The following is a 16,793-nucleotide window of genomic DNA, read 5'->3' as shown; positions in this document are numbered from 1 at the left end:
CTGCCATCAAACCTCAGTCAAGTTCCCAGGCCACAGGGTTCCAGAATCAAGCCTCAGTCATTTGGCCAGGCTAGAGTGTTCCACCATCAAACCTCAGTCATGATCCCAGGCCACATGTTTCCACAATGAAACCTCAGTCATTTTCCCAAGCCAAAGGTTTCCAAAATCAAACCTCAGTCATATTCCCAAGACACATGGTTCCAGAATCAAACCTGAATCATGTTCGCAGGCCACAGCTGTCAACAATCAAACCTCAGGCATGTTCCCAGGACACAGGTGTCCAGAATCAAACCTCAGTCATGTTCCCAGGGAACAGGCTTCCAGAAACAAAGCTCAGTCATGTTCCCAGGCCACAGGGTTCCAGAATCAAACCTCAGTCTTGTTCCCAGGACACAGGTTTCCAGAATCAACCCGATATCATGTTCCCTGGCCACAGTCTCAGAATCAAACCTCAGTCATGTTGCCAGGCCACAGGTTTCCACCATCAAACCTCAGACATGTTCCCAGGCCACAGGGTTCCAGAGTCAAACCGTTGGCAGGTCCCCAGGCCACAGGGTTCCAGAATCCACCAATGTCATGTTCCCAGGCCACAGGGTTCCAGAATCAATCCTCAGTCATGTTCCCAGACCACAGGGTTCCAGAACCAAGGCTCAGTCAGGTTCCCGGGCCACAGTATTCCACAATCTAAACAGATGTCATGTTCCCAGGCCTCAGGGTTCCAGAATCCACCCATGTCATGTTCCCAGTCCACAGGGTTCCAGAACCAAGGCTCAGTCAGGTTCCCGGGGCACAGTATTCCACAATCTAAACAGATGTCATATTCCCAGGCCACAGGTTTCCAAAATCACGCCTCAGTCATGTTCGCAGGCCACAGGTTTCCAGAATCAAACTGATTTCATGTTCCCTGGCAACAGGGTACCAGAATCCAAACCGATGTCATGTTCCCAGGCCACAGGATTCCACACTCTAACATCATTCATGTTCCCAGGCCACATGGTTCCAGAATCAAACCTCAGTCGTGTTCCCAGGACACAGGGTTCCAGAAGAAAACCTCAGTCATGTTCCCTGGACACAGGTTTCAAAAATAAGATCCCAGTGATGTTCCCAGGCCACAGGGTTCCACAATTAAACCTCAGTCATATTCCCAGGCCAGAGGGTTCCACAATCAAACCTCAGTCCTGTGGCCAGGCCACAGTTCCACCATCAAGCCTCAGTCATGTTCCCAGGCCAGAGTGTTCCACAATCAAACCTAAGTCATCTTGCCAAGCCACAGGGTTCCACCATCAAACCTCAGGCATGTTGCCAGGCCAAAGGGTTCCACCATCAAGCCTCACTCATGTTCCCAGTAAACAGGGCTCCTGAATCAAACCAATGTCATGTTCCCACACCACGGGGTTCCAGTATCAGGCCTCAGTCATGGTCCCAGTGCACAGGGTCCCACAATCAAACCTCAGTCATGTTGCCAGTCCACAGGTTTCTGCCATCAAACCTCAGTCAAATTCCCAGGCCACAGGGTTCCAGAATCAAGCCTCAGTCATTTGGCCAGGCTAGAGTGTTCCACCATCAAACCTCAGTCATGATCCCAGGCCACATGTTTCCACAATGAAACCTCAGTCATTTTCCCAAGCCAAAGGTTTCCAGAATCAAACCTCAGTCATATTCCCAGGACACATGGTTCCAGAATCAAACCTGAATCATGTTCGCAGGCCCCAGGTGTCAACAATCAAACCTCAGGCATGTTCCCAGGACACAGGTGTCCAGAATCAAACCTCAGTCATGTTCCCAGGGAACAGGCTTCCAGAAACAAAGCTCAGTCATGTTCCCAGGCCACAGGGTTCCAGAATCAAACCTCAGACTTGTTCCCAGGACACAGGTTTCCAGAATCAACCCGATATCATGTTCCCTGGCCACAGTCTCAGAATCAAACCTCAGTCATGTTGCCAGGCCACAGGTTTCCACCATCAAACCTCAGACATGTTCCCAGGCCACAGGGTTCCAGATTCAAACCGTTGGCAGGTCCCCAGGCCACAGTGTTCCAGAATCCACCAATGTCATGTTCCCAGGCCACAGGGTTCCAGAATCAATCCTCAGTTATGTTCCCAGGCTACAGGGTTCCAGAATAAATCCTCAGTCATGTTCCCAGACCACAGGGTTCCAGAACCAAGGCTCAGTCAGGTTCCCGGGCCACAGTATTCCACAATCTAAACAGATGTCATGTTCCCAGGCCTCAGGGTTCCAGAATCCACCCATGTCATGTTCCCAGTCCACAGGGTTCCAGAACCAAGGCTCAGTCAGGTTCCCGGGGCACAGTATTCCACAATCTACACAGATGTCATATTCCCAGGCCACAGGTTTCCAAAATCACGCCTCAGTCATGTTCGCAGGCCACAGGTTTCCAGAATCAAACTGATTTCATGTTCCCTGGCAACAGGGTACCAGAATCCAAACCGATGTCATGTTCCCAGGCCACAGGATTCCACACTCTAACATCAGTCATGTTCCCAGGCCACATGGTTCCAGAATCAAACCTCAGTCGTGTTCCCAGGACACAGGGTTCCAGAAGAAAACCTCAGTCATGTTCCCTGGACACAGGTTTCAGAAATCAAATCCCAGTCATGGTCCCAGGCCACAGGGTTCCACAATTAAACCTCAGTCATATTCCCAGGCCAGAGGGTTCCACAATCAAACCTCAGTCCTGTGGCCAGGCCACGGTTCCACCATCAAGCCTCAGTCATGTTCCCAGGCCAGAGTGTTCCACAATCAAACCTAAGTCATCTTGCCAAGCCACAGGGTTCCACCATCAAACCTCAGGCATGTTGCCAGGCCAAAGGGTTCCACCATCAAGCCTCACTCATGTTCCCAAGCCTGAAGGTTGCACTATCAAACCTCAATCATGTTGCCAGGCCACAGGGTTCAACCATCAATCCTCAGTCATGTTCCCAGTAAACAGGGCTCCTGAATCAAACCAATGTCATGTTCCCACACCACGGGGTTCCAGTATCAGGCCTCAGTCATGGTCCCAGTGCACAGGGTCCCACAATCAAACCTCAGTCATGTTGCCAGTCCACAGGTTTCTGCCATCAAACCTCAGTCAAGTTCCCAGGCCACAGGGTTCCAGAATCAAGCCTCAGTCATTTGGCCAGGCTAGAGTGTTCCACCATCAAACCTCAGTCATGATCCCAGGCCACATGTTTCCACAATGAAACCTCAGTCATTTTCCCAAGCCAAAGGTTTCCAAAATCAAACCTCAGTCATATTCCCAAGACACATGGTTCCAGAATCAAACCTGAATCATGTTCGCAGGCCCCAGCTGTCAACAATCAAACCTCAGGCATGTTCCCAGGACACAGGTGTCCAGAATCAAACCTCAGTCATGTTCCCAGGGAACAGGCTTCCAGAAACAAAGCTCAGTCATGTTCCCAGGCCACAGGGTTCCAGAATCAAACCTCAGTCTTGTTCCCAGGACACAGGTTTCCAGAATCAACCCGATATCATGTTCCCTGGCCACAGTCTCAGAATCAAACCTCAGTCATGTTGCCAGGCCACAGGTTTCCACCATCAAACCTCAGACATGTTCCCAGGCCACAGGGTTCCAGAGTCAAACCGTTGGCAGGTCCCCAGGCCACAGGGTTCCAGAATCCACCAATGTCATGTTCCCAGGCCACAGGGTTCCAGAATCAATCCTCAGTCATGTTCCCAGACCACAGGGTTCCAGAACCAAGGCTCAGTCAGGTTCCCGGGCCACAGTATTCCACAATCTAAACAGATGTCATGTTCCCAGGCCTCAGGGTTCCAGAACCAAGGCTCAGTCAGGTTCCCGGGGCACAGTATTCCACAATCTAAACAGATGTCATATTCCCAGGCCACAGGTTTCCAAAATCACGCCTCAGTCATGTTCGCAGGCCACAGGTTTCCAGAATCAAACTGATTTCATGTTCCCTGGCAACAGGGTACCAGAATCCAAACCGATGTCATGTTCCCAGGCCACAGGATTCCACACTCTAACATCATTCATGTTCCCAGGCCACATGGTTCCAGAATCAAACCTCAGTCGTGTTCCCAGGACACAGGGTTCCAGAAGAAAACCTCAGTCATGTTCCCTGGACACAGGTTTCAGAAATCAAATCCCAGTCATGGTCCCAGGCCACAGGGTTCCACAATTAAACCTCAGTCATATTCCCAGGCCAGAGGGTTCCACAATCAAACCTCAGTCCTGTGGCCAGGCCACGGTTCCACCATCAAGCCTCAGTCATGTTCCCAGGCCAGAGTGTTCCACAATCAAACCTAAGTCATCTTGCCAAGCCACAGGGTTCCACCATCAAACCTCAGGCATGTTGCCAGGCCAAAGGGTTCCACCATCAAGCCTCACTCATGTTCCCAGTAAACAGGGCTCCTGAATCAAACCAATGTCATGTTCCCACACCACGGGGTTCCAGTATCAGGCCTCAGTCATGGTCCCAGTGCACAGGGTCCCACAATCAAACCTCAGTCATGTTGCCAGTCCACAGGTTTCTGCCATCAAACCTCAGTCAAATTCCCAGGCCACAGGGTTCCAGAATCAAGCCTCAGTCATTTGGCCAGGCTAGAGTGTTCCACCATCAAACCTCAGTCATGATCCCAGGCCACATGTTTCCACAATGAAACCTCAGTCATTTTCCCAAGCCAAAGGTTTCCAGAATCAAACCTCAGTCATATTCCCAGGACACATGGTTCCAGAATCAAACCTGAATCATGTTCGCAGGCCCCAGGTGTCAACAATCAAACCTCAGGCATGTTCCCAGGACACAGGTGTCCAGAATCAAACCTCAGTCATGTTCCCAGGGAACAGGCTTCCAGAAACAAAGCTCAGTCATGTTCCCAGGCCACAGGGTTCCAGAATCAAACCTCAGACTTGTTCCCAGGACACAGGTTTCCAGAATCAACCCGATATCATGTTCCCTGGCCGCAGTCTCAGAATCAAACCTCAGTCATGTTGCCAGGCCACAGGTTTCCACCATCAAACCTCAGACATGTTCCCAGGCCACAGGGTTCCAGATTCAAACCGTTGGCAGGTCCCCAGGCCACAGTGTTCCAGAATCCACCAATGTCATGTTCCCAGGCCACAGGGTTCCAGAATCAATCCTCAGTTATGTTCCCAGGCTACAGGGTTCCAGAATAAATCCTCAGTCATGTTCCCAGACCACAGGGTTCCAGAACCAAGGCTCAGTCAGGTTCCCGGGCCACAGTATTCCACAATCTAAACAGATGTCATGTTCCCAGGCCTCAGGGTTCCAGAATCCACCCATGTCATGTTCCCAGTCCACAGGGTTCCAGAACCAAGGCTCAGTCAGGTTCCCGGGGCACAGTATTCCACAATCTACACAGATGTCATATTCCCAGGCCACAGGTTTCCAAAATCACGCCTCAGTCATGTTCGCAGGCCACAGGTTTCCAGAATCAAACTGATTTCATGTTCCCTGGCAACAGGGTACCAGAATCCAAACCGATGTCATGTTCCCAGGCCACAGGATTCCACACTCTAACATCAGTCATGTTCCCAGGCCACATGGTTCCAGAATCAAACCTCAGTCGTGTTCCCAGGACACAGGGTTCCAGAAGAAAACCTCAGTCATGTTCCCTGGACACAGGTTTCAGAAATCAAATCCCAGTCATGGTCCCAGGCCACAGGGTTCCACAATTAAACCTCAGTCATATTCCCAGGCCAGAGGGTTCCACAATCAAACCTCAGTCCTGTGGCCAGGCCACGGTTCCACCATCAAGCCTCAGTCATGTTCCCAGGCCAGAGTGTTCCACAATCAAACCTAAGTCATCTTGCCAAGCCACAGGGTTCCACCATCAAACCTCAGGCATGTTGCCAGGCCAAAGGGTTCCACCATCAAGCCTCACTCATGTTCCCAGTAAACAGGGCTCCTGAATCAAACCAATGTCATGTTCCCACACCACGGGGTTCCAGTATCAGGCCTCAGTCATGGTCCCAGTGCACAGGGTCCCACAATCAAACCTCAGTCATGTTGCCAGTCCACAGGTTTCTGCCATCAAACCTCAGTCAAATTCCCAGGCCACAGGGTTCCAGAATCAAGCCTCAGTCATTTGGCCAGGCTAGAGTGTTCCACCATCAAACCTCAGTCATGATCCCAGGCCACATGTTTCCACAATGAAACCTCAGTCATTTTCCCAAGCCAAAGGTTTCCAGAATCAAACCTCAGTCATATTCCCAGGACACATGGTTCCAGAATCATAGCTGAATCATGTTCGCAGGCCCCAGGTGTCAACAATCAAACCTCAGGCATGTTCCCAGGACACAGGTGTCCAGAATCAAACCTCAGTCATGTTCCCAGGGAACTGGCTTCAGGAAACAAAGCTCAGTCATGTTCCCAGGCCACAGGGTTCTAGAATCAAACCTCAGTCTTGTTCCCAGGACACAGGTTTCCAGAATCAACCCGATATCATGTTCCCTGGCCACAGTCTCAGAATCAAACCTCAGTCATGTTGCCAGGCCACAGGTTTCCACCATCAAACCTCAGACATGTTCCCAGGCCACAGGGTTCCAGAGTCAAACCGTTGGCAGGTCCCCAGGCCACAGGGATCCAGAATCCACCAATGTCATGTTCCCAGGCCACAGGGTTCCAGAATCAATCCTCAGTTATGTTCCCAGGCTACAGGGTTCCAGAATAAAACCTCAGTCATGTTCCCAGACCTCAGGGTTCCAGAACCAAGGCTCAGTCAGGTTCCCGGGCCACAGTATTCCACAATCTAAACAGATGTCATGTTCCCGGGCCACAGTATTCCACAATCTAAACAGATGTCATGTTCCCAGGCCTCAGGGTTCCAGAATCCACCCATGTCATGTTCCCAGTCCACAGGGTTCCAGAACCAAGGCTCAGTCAGGTTCCCGGGGCACAGTATTCCACAATCTAAACAGATGTCATATTCCCAGGCCACAGGTTTCCAAAATCACGCCTCAGTCATGTTCCCAGGCCACAGGTTTCCAGAATCAAACCGATTTCATGTTCCCTGGCAACAGAGTACCAGAATCCAAACCGATGTCATGTTCCCAGGCCCCAGGATTCCACACTCTAACATCAGTCATGTTCCCAGGCCACATGGTTCCAGAATCAAACCTCAGTCTTGTGCCCAGGACACAGGGTTCCAGAAGAAAACCTCAGTCATGTTCCCTGGACACAGGTTTCAGAAATCAAATCCCAGTCATGTTCCTAGGCCACAGGGTTCCACAATTAAACCTCAGTCATATTCCCAGGCCAGAGGGTTCCACAATCAAACCTCAGTCCTGTTGCCAGGCCACGGTTCCACCATCAAGCCTCAGTCATGTTCCCAGGCCAGAGTGTTCCACAATCAAACCTAAGTCATCTTGCCAAGCCACAGGGTTCCACCATCAATCCTCAGGCATGTTGCCAGGCCAAAGGGTTCCACCATCAAACCTCACTCATGTTCCCAAGCCTGAGGGTTGCACTATCAAACCTCAATCATGTTGCCAGGCCACAGGGTTCAACCATCAATCCTCAGTCATGTTCCCAGTAAACAGGGCTCCTGAATCAAACCAATGTCATGTTCCCACACCACGGGGTTCCAGTATCAGGCCTCAGTCATGGTCCCAGTGCACAGGGTCCCACAATCAAACCTCAGTCATGTTGCCAGTCCACAGGTTTCTGCCATCAAACCTCAGTCAAGTTCCCAGGCCACAGGGTTCCAGAATCAAGCCTCAGTCATTTGGCCAGGCTAGAGTGTTCCACCATCAAACCTCAGTCATGATCCCAGGCCACATGTTTCCACAATGAAACCTCAGTCATTTTCCCAAGCCAAAGGTTTCCAGAATCAAACCTCAGTCATATTCCCAGGACACATGGTTCCAGAATCAAACCTGAATCATGTTCGCAGGCCCCAGGTGTCAACAATCAAACCTCAGGCATGTTCCCAGGACACAGGTGTCCAGAATCAAACCTCAGTCATGTTCCCAGGGAACTGGCTTCAGGAAACAAAGCTCAGTCATGTTCCCAGGCCACAGGGTTCTAGAATCAAACCTCAGTCTTGTTCCCAGGACACAGGTTTCCAGAATCAACCCGATATCATGTTCCCTGGCCACAGTCTCAGAATCAAACCTCAGTCATGTTGCCAGGCCACAGGTTTCCACCATCAAACCTCAGACATGTTCCCAGGCCACAGGGTTCCAGAGTCAAACCGTTGGCAGGTCCCCAGGCCACAGGGTTCCAGAATCCACCAATGTCATGTTCCCAGGCCACAGGGTTCCAGAATCAATCCTCAGTTATGTTCCCAGGCTACAGGGTTCCAGAATAAAACCTCAGTCATGTTCCCAGACCTCAGGGTTCCAGAACCAAGGCTCAGTCAGGTTCCCGGGCCACAGTATTCCACAATCTAAACAGATGTCATGTTCCCAGGCCTCAGGGTTCCAGAATCCACCCATGTCATGTTCCCAGTCCACAGGGTTCCAGAACCAAGGCTCAGTCAGGTTCCCGGGGCACAGTATTCCACAATCTAAACAGATGTCATATTCCCAGGCCACAGGTTTCCAAAATCACGCCTCAGTCATGTTCCCAGGCCACAGGTTTCCAGAATCAAACCGATTTCATGTTCCCTGGCAACAGAGTACCAGAATCCAAACCGATGTCATGTTCCCAGGCCCCAGGATTCCACACTCTAACATGAGTCATGTTCCCAGGCCACATGGTTCCAGAATCAAACCTCAGTCTTGTGCCCAGGACACAGGGTTCCAGAAGAAAACCTCAGTCATGTTCCCTGGACACAGGTTTCAGAAATCAAATCCCAGTCATGTTCCTAGGCCACAGGGTTCCACAATTAAACCTCAGTCATATTCCCAGGCCAGAGGGTTCCACAATCAAACCTCAGTCCTGTTGCCAGGCCACGGTTCCACCATCAAGCCTCAGTCATGTTCCCAGGCCAGAGTGTTCCACAATCAAACCTAAGTCATCTTGCCAAGCCACAGGGTTCCACCATCAATCCTCAGGCACGTTGCCAGGCCAAAGGGTTCCACCATCAAACCTCACTCATGTTCCCAAGCCTGAGGGTTGCACTATCAAACCTCAATCATGTTGCCAGGCCACAGGGTTCAACCATCAATCCTCAGTCATGTTCCCAGTAAACAGGGCTCCTGAATCAAACCAATGTCATGTTCCCACACCACGGGGTTCCAGTATCAGGCCTCAGTCATGGTCCCAGTGCACAGGGTCCCACAATCAAACCTCAGTCATGTTGCCAGTCCACAGGTTTCTGCCATCAAACCTCAGTCAAGTTCCCAGGCCACAGGGTTCCAGAATCAAGCCTCAGTCATTTGGCCAGGCTAGAGTGTTCCACCATCAAACCTCAGTCATGATCCCAGGCCACATGTTTCCACAATGAAACCTCAGTCATTTTCCCAAGCCAAAGGTTTCCAGAATCAAACCTCAGTCATATTCCCAGGACACATGGTTCCAGAATCAAACCTGAATCATGTTCGCAGGCCCCAGGTGTCAACAATCAAACCTCAGGCATGTTCCCAGGACACAGGTGTCCAGAATCAAACCTCAGTCATGTTCCCAGGGAACAGGCTTCCAGAAACAAAGCTCAGTCATGTTCCCAGGCCACAGGGTTCCAGAATCAAACCTCAGACTTGTTCCCAGGACACAGGTTTCCAGAATCAACCCGATATCATGTTCCCTGGCCACAGTCTCAGAATCAAACCTCAGTCATGTTGCCAGGCCACAGGTTTCCACCATCAAACCTCAGACATGTTCCCAGGCCACAGGGTTCCAGAGTCAAACCGTTGGCAGGTCCCCAGGCCACAGTGTTCCAGAATCCACCAATGTCATGTTCCCAGGCCACAGGGTTCCAGAATCAATCCTCAGTTATGTTCCCAGGCTACAGGGTTCCAGAATAAATCCTCAGTCATGTTCCCAGACCACAGGGTTCCAGAACCAAGGCTCAGTCAGGTTCCCGGGCCACAGTATTCCACAATCTAAACAGATGTCATGTTCCCAGGCCTCAGGGTTCCAGAATCCACCCATGTCATGTTCCCAGTCCACAGGGTTCCAGAACCAAGGCTCAGTCAGGTTCCCGGGGCACAGTATTCCACAATCTACACAGATGTCATATTCCCAGGCCACAGGTTTCCAAAATCACGCCTCAGTCATGTTCGCAGGCCACAGGTTTCCAGAATCAAACTGATTTCATGTTCCCTGGCAACAGGGTACCAGAATCCAAACCGATGTCATGTTCCCAGGCCACAGGATTCCACACTCTAACATCAGTCATGTTCCCAGGCCACATGGTTCCAGAATCAAACCTCAGTCATGTTCCCAGGACACAGGGTTCCAGAAGAAAACCTCAGTCATGTTCCCTGGACACAGGTTTCAGAAATAAGATCCCAGTGATGTTCCCAGGCCACAGGGTTCCACAATTAAACCTCAGTCATATTCCCAGGCCAGAGGGTTCCACAATCAAACCTCAGTCCTGTGGCCAGGCCACGGTTCCACCATCAAGCCTCAGTCATGTTCCCAGGCCAGAGTGTTCCACAATCAAACCTAAGTCATCTTGCCAAGCCACAGGGTTCCACCATCAAACCTCAGGCATGTTGCCAGGCCAAAGGGTTCCACCATCAAGCCTCACTCATGTTCCCAAGCCTGAGGGGTGCACTATCAAACCTCAATCATGTTGCCAGGCCACAGGGTTCAACCATCAATCCTCAGTCATGTTCCCAGTAAACAGGGCTCCTGAATCAAACCAATGTCATGTTCCCACACCACGGGGTTCCAGTATCAGGCCTCAGTCATGGTCCCAGTGCACAGGGTCCCACAATCAAACCTCAGTCATGTTGCCAGTCCACAGGTTTCTGCCATCAAACCTCAGTCAAGTTCCCAGGCCACAGGGTTCCAGAATCAAGCCTCAGTCATTTGGCCAGGCTAGAGTGTTCCACCATCAAGCCTCACTCATGTTCCCAAGCCTGAGGGTTGCACTATCAAACCTCAATCATGTTGCCAGGCCACAGGGTTCAACCATCAATCCTCAGTCATGTTCCCAGTAAACAGGGCTCCTGAATCAAACCAATGTCATGTTCCCACACCACGGGGTTCCAGTATCAGGCCTCAGTCATGGTCCCAGTGCACAGGGTCCCACAATCAAACCTCAGTCATGTTGCCAGTCCACAGGTTTCTGCCATCAAACCTCAGGTCAAATTCCCAGGCCACAGGGTTCCAGAATCAAGCCTCAGTCATTTGGCCAGGCTAGAGTGTTCCACCATCAAGCCTCACTCATGTTCCCAAGCCTGAGGGTTGCACTATCAAACCTCAATCATGTTGCCAGGCCACAGGGTTCAACCATCAAGCCTCAGTCATGTTCCCAGTAAACAGGGCTCCTGAATCAAACCAATGTCATGTTCCCACACCACGGGGTTCCAGTATCAGGCCTCAGTCATGGTCCCAGTGCACAGGGTCCCACAATCAAACCTCAGTCATGTTGCCAGTCCACAGGTTTCTGCCATCAAACCTCAGTCAAGTTCCCAGGCCACAGGGTTCCAGAATCAAGCCTCAGTCATTTGGCCAGGCTAGAGTGTTCCACCATCAAGCCTCACTCATGTTCCCAAGCCTGAGGGTTGCACTATCAAACCTCAATCATGTTGCCAGGCCACAGGGTTCAACCATCAAGCCTCAGTCATGTTCCCAGTAAACAGGGCTCCTGAATCAAACCAATGTCATGTTCCCACACCACGGGGTTCCAGTATCAGGCCTCAGTCATGGTCCCAGTGCACAGGGTCCCACAATCAAACCTCAGTCATGTTGCCAGTCCACAGGTTTCTGCCATCAAACCTCAGTCAAGTTCCCAGGCCACAGGGTTCCAGAATCAAGCCTCAGTCATTTGGCCAGGCTAGAGTGTTCCACCATCAAACCTCAGTCATGATCCCAGGCCACATGTTTCCACAATGAAACCTCAGTCATTTTCCCAAGCCAAAGGTTTCCAAAATCAAACCTCAGTCATATTCCCAAGACACATGGTTCCAGAATCAAACCTGAATCATGTTCGCAGGCCCCAGCTGTCAACAATCAAACCTCAGGCATGTTCCCAGGACACAGGTGTCCAGAATCCACCAATGTCATGTTCCCAGGCCACAGGGTTCCAGAATCAATCCTCAGTCATGTTCCCAGACCACAGGGTTCCAGAACCAAGGCTCAGTCAGGTTCCCGGGCCACAGTATTCCACAATCTAAACAGATGTCATGTTCCCAGGCCTCAGGGTTCCAGAATCCACCGATGTCATGTTCCCAGTCCACAGGGTTCCAGAACCAAGGCTCAGTCAGGTTCCCGGGGCACAGTATTCCACAATCTAAACAGATGTCATATTCCCAGGCCACAGGTTTCCAAAATCACGCCTCAGTCATGTTCGCAGGCCACAGGTTTCCAGAATCAAACTGATTTCATGTTCCCTGGCAACAGGGTACCAGAATCCAAACCGATGTCATGTTCCCAGGCCACAGGATTCCACACTCTAACATCATTCATGTTCCCAGGCCACATGGTTCCAGAATCAAACCTCAGTCGTGTTCCCAGGACACAGGGTTCCAGAAGAAAACCTCAGTCATGTTCCCTGGACACAGGTTTCAGAAATCAAATCCCAGTCATGGTCCCAGGCCACAGGGTTCCACAATTAAACCTCAGTCATATTCCCAGGCCAGAGGGTTCCACAATCAAACCTCAGTCCTGTGGCCAGGCCACGGTTCCACCATCAAGCCTCAGTCATGTTCCCAGGCCAGAGTGTTCCACAATCAAACCTAAGTCATCTTGCCAAGCCACAGGGTTCCACCATCAAACCTCAGGCATGTTGCCAGGCCAAAGGGTTCCACCATCAAGCCTCACTCATGTTCCCAGTAAACAGGGCTCCTGAATCAAACCAATGTCATGTTCCCACACCACGGGGTTCCAGTATCAGGCCTCAGTCATGGTCCCAGTGCACAGGGTCCCACAATCAAACCTCAGTCATGTTGCCAGTCCACAGGTTTCTGCCATCAAACCTCAGTCAAATTCCCAGGCCACAGGGTTCCAGAATCAAGCCTCAGTCATTTGGCCAGGCTAGAGTGTTCCACCATCAAACCTCAGTCATGATCCCAGGCCACATGTTTCCACAATGAAACCTCAGTCATTTTCCCAAGCCAAAGGTTTCCAGAATCAAACCTCAGTCATATTCCCAGGACACATGGTTCCAGAATCAAACCTGAATCATGTTCGCAGGCCCCAGGTGTCAACAATCAAACCTCAGGCATGTTCCCAGGACACAGGTGTCCAGAATCAAACCTCAGTCATGTTCCCAGGGAACAGGCTTCCAGAAACAAAGCTCAGTCATGTTCCCAGGCCACAGGGTTCCAGAATCAAACCTCAGACTTGTTCCCAGGACACAGGTTTCCAGAATCAACCCGATATCATGTTCCCTGGCCACAGTCTCAGAATCAAACCTCAGTCATGTTGCCAGGCCACAGGTTTCCACCATCAAACCTCAGACATGTTCCCAGGCCACAGGGTTCCAGATTCAAACCGTTGGCAGGTCCCCAGGCCACAGTGTTCCAGAATCCACCAATGTCATGTTCCCAGGCCACAGGGTTCCAGAATCAATCCTCAGTTATGTTCCCAGGCTACAGGGTTCCAGAATAAATCCTCAGTCATGTTCCCAGACCACAGGGTTCCAGAACCAAGGCTCAGTCAGGTTCCCGGGCCACAGTATTCCACAATCTAAACAGATGTCATGTTCCCAGGCCTCAGGGTTCCAGAATCCACCCATGTCATGTTCCCAGTCCACAGGGTTCCAGAACCAAGGCTCAGTCAGGTTCCCGGGGCACAGTATTCCACAATCTACACAGATGTCATATTCCCAGGCCACAGGTTTCCAAAATCACGCCTCAGTCATGTTCGCAGGCCACAGGTTTCCAGAATCAAACTGATTTCATGTTCCCTGGCAACAGGGTACCAGAATCCAAACCGATGTCATGTTCCCAGGCCACAGGATTCCACACTCTAACATCAGTCATGTTCCCAGGCCACATGGTTCCAGAATCAAACCTCAGTCGTGTTCCCAGGACACAGGGTTCCAGAAGAAAACCTCAGTCATGTTCCCTGGACACAGGTTTCAGAAATCAAATCCCAGTCATGGTCCCAGGCCACAGGGTTCCACAATTAAACCTCAGTCATATTCCCAGGCCAGAGGGTTCCACAATCAAACCTCAGTCCTGTGGCCAGGCCACGGTTCCACCATCAAGCCTCAGTCATGTTCCCAGGCCAGAGTGTTCCACAATCAAACCTAAGTCATCTTGCCAAGCCACAGGGTTCCACCATCAAACCTCAGGCATGTTGCCAGGCCAAAGGGTTCCACCATCAAGCCTCACTCATGTTCCCAGTAAACAGGGCTCCTGAATCAAACCAATGTCATGTTCCCACACCACGGGGTTCCAGTATCAGGCCTCAGTCATGGTCCCAGTGCACAGGGTCCCACAATCAAACCTCAGTCATGTTGCCAGTCCACAGGTTTCTGCCATCAAACCTCAGTCAAATTCCCAGGCCACAGGGTTCCAGAATCAAGCCTCAGTCATTTGGCCAGGCTAGAGTGTTCCACCATCAAACCTCAGTCATGATCCCAGGCCACATGTTTCCACAATGAAACCTCAGTCATTTTCCCAAGCCAAAGGTTTCCAGAATCAAACCTCAGTCATATTCCCAGGACACATGGTTCCAGAATCATAGCTGAATCATGTTCGCAGGCCCCAGGTGTCAACAATCAAACCTCAGGCATGTTCCCAGGACACAGGTGTCCAGAATCAAACCTCAGTCATGTTCCCAGGGAACTGGCTTCAGGAAACAAAGCTCAGTCATGTTCCCAGGCCACAGGGTTCTAGAATCAAACCTCAGTCTTGTTCCCAGGACACAGGTTTCCAGAATCAACCCGATATCATGTTCCCTGGCCACAGTCTCAGAATCAAACCTCAGTCATGTTGCCAGGCCACAGGTTTCCACCATCAAACCTCAGACATGTTCCCAGGCCACAGGGTTCCAGAGTCAAACCGTTGGCAGGTCCCCAGGCCACAGGGATCCAGAATCCACCAATGTCATGTTCCCAGGCCACAGGGTTCCAGAATCAATCCTCAGTTATGTTCCCAGGCTACAGGGTTCCAGAATAAAACCTCAGTCATGTTCCCAGACCTCAGGGTTCCAGAACCAAGGCTCAGTCAGGTTCCCGGGCCACAGTATTCCACAATCTAAACAGATGTCATGTTCCCAGGCCTCAGGGTTCCAGAATCCACCCATGTCATGTTCCCAGTCCACAGGGTTCCAGAACCAAGGCTCAGTCAGGTTCCCGGGGCACAGTATTCCACAATCTAAACAGATGTCATATTCCCAGGCCACAGGTTTCCAAAATCACGCCTCAGTCATGTTCCCAGGCCACAGGTTTCCAGAATCAAACCGATTTCATGTTCCCTGGCAACAGAGTACCAGAATCCAAACCGATGTCATGTTCCCAGGCCCCAGGATTCCACACTCTAACATGAGTCATGTTCCCAGGCCACATGGTTCCAGAATCAAACCTCAGTCTTGTGCCCAGGACACAGGGTTCCAGAAGAAAACCTCAGTCATGTTCCCTGGACACAGGTTTCAGAAATCAAATCCCAGTCATGTTCCTAGGCCACAGGGTTCCACAATTAAACCTCAGTCATATTCCCAGGCCAGAGGGTTCCACAATCAAACCTCAGTCCTGTTGCCAGGCCACGGTTCCACCATCAAGCCTCAGTCATGTTCCCAGGCCAGAGTGTTCCACAATCAAACCTAAGTCATCTTGCCAAGCCACAGGGTTCCACCATCAATCCTCAGGCATGTTGCCAGGCCAAAGGGTTCCACCATCAAACCTCACTCATGTTCCCAAGCCTGAGGGTTGCACTATCAAACCTCAATCATGTTGCCAGGCCACAGGGTTCAACCATCAATCCTCAGTCATGTTCCCAGTAAACAGGGCTCCTGAATCAAACCAATGTCATGTTCCCACACCACGGGGTTCCAGTATCAGGCCTCAGTCATGGTCCCAGTGCACAGGGTCCCACAATCAAACCTCAGTCATGTTGCCAGTCCACAGGTTTCTGCCATCAAACCTCAGTCAAGTTCCCAGGCCACAGGGTTCCAGAATCAAGCCTCAGTCATTTGGCCAGGCTAGAGTGTTCCACCATCAAACCTCAGTCATGATCCCAGGCCACATGTTTCCACAATGAAACCTCAGTCATTTTCCCAAGCCAAAGGTTTCCAGAATCAAACCTCAGTCATATTCCCAGGACACATGGTTCCAGAATCAAACCTGAATCATGTTCGCAGGCCCCAGGTGTCAACAATCAAACCTCAGGCATGTTCCCAGGACACAGGTGTCCAGAATCAAACCTCAGTCATGTTCCCAGGGAACTGGCTTCAGGAAACAAAGCTCAGTCATGTTCCCAGGCCACAGGGTTCTAGAATCAAACCTCAGTCTTGTTCCCAGGACACAGGTTTCCAGAATCAACCCGATATCATGTTCCCTGGCCACAGTCTCAGAATCAAACCTCAGTCATGTTGCCAGGCCACAGGTTTCCACCATCAAACCTCAGACATGTTCCCAGGCCACAGGGTTCCAGAGTCAAACCGTTGGCAGGTCCCCAGGCCACAGGGTTCCAGAATCCACCAATGTCATGTTCCCAGGCCACAGGGTTCCAGAATCAATCCTCAGTTATGTTCCCAGGCTACAGGGTTCCAGAATAAAACCTCAGTCAT

Source organism: Balaenoptera physalus (assembly GCF_965194825.1).
Source record: "Balaenoptera physalus genome assembly, chromosome: 12".
In the NCBI taxonomy this organism is placed as follows: Eukaryota; Metazoa; Chordata; class Mammalia; order Artiodactyla; family Balaenopteridae; genus Balaenoptera; species Balaenoptera physalus.
The sequence above is the reverse complement of the archived record's forward strand: the minus strand, read 5'-3'. Positions refer to the sequence as shown.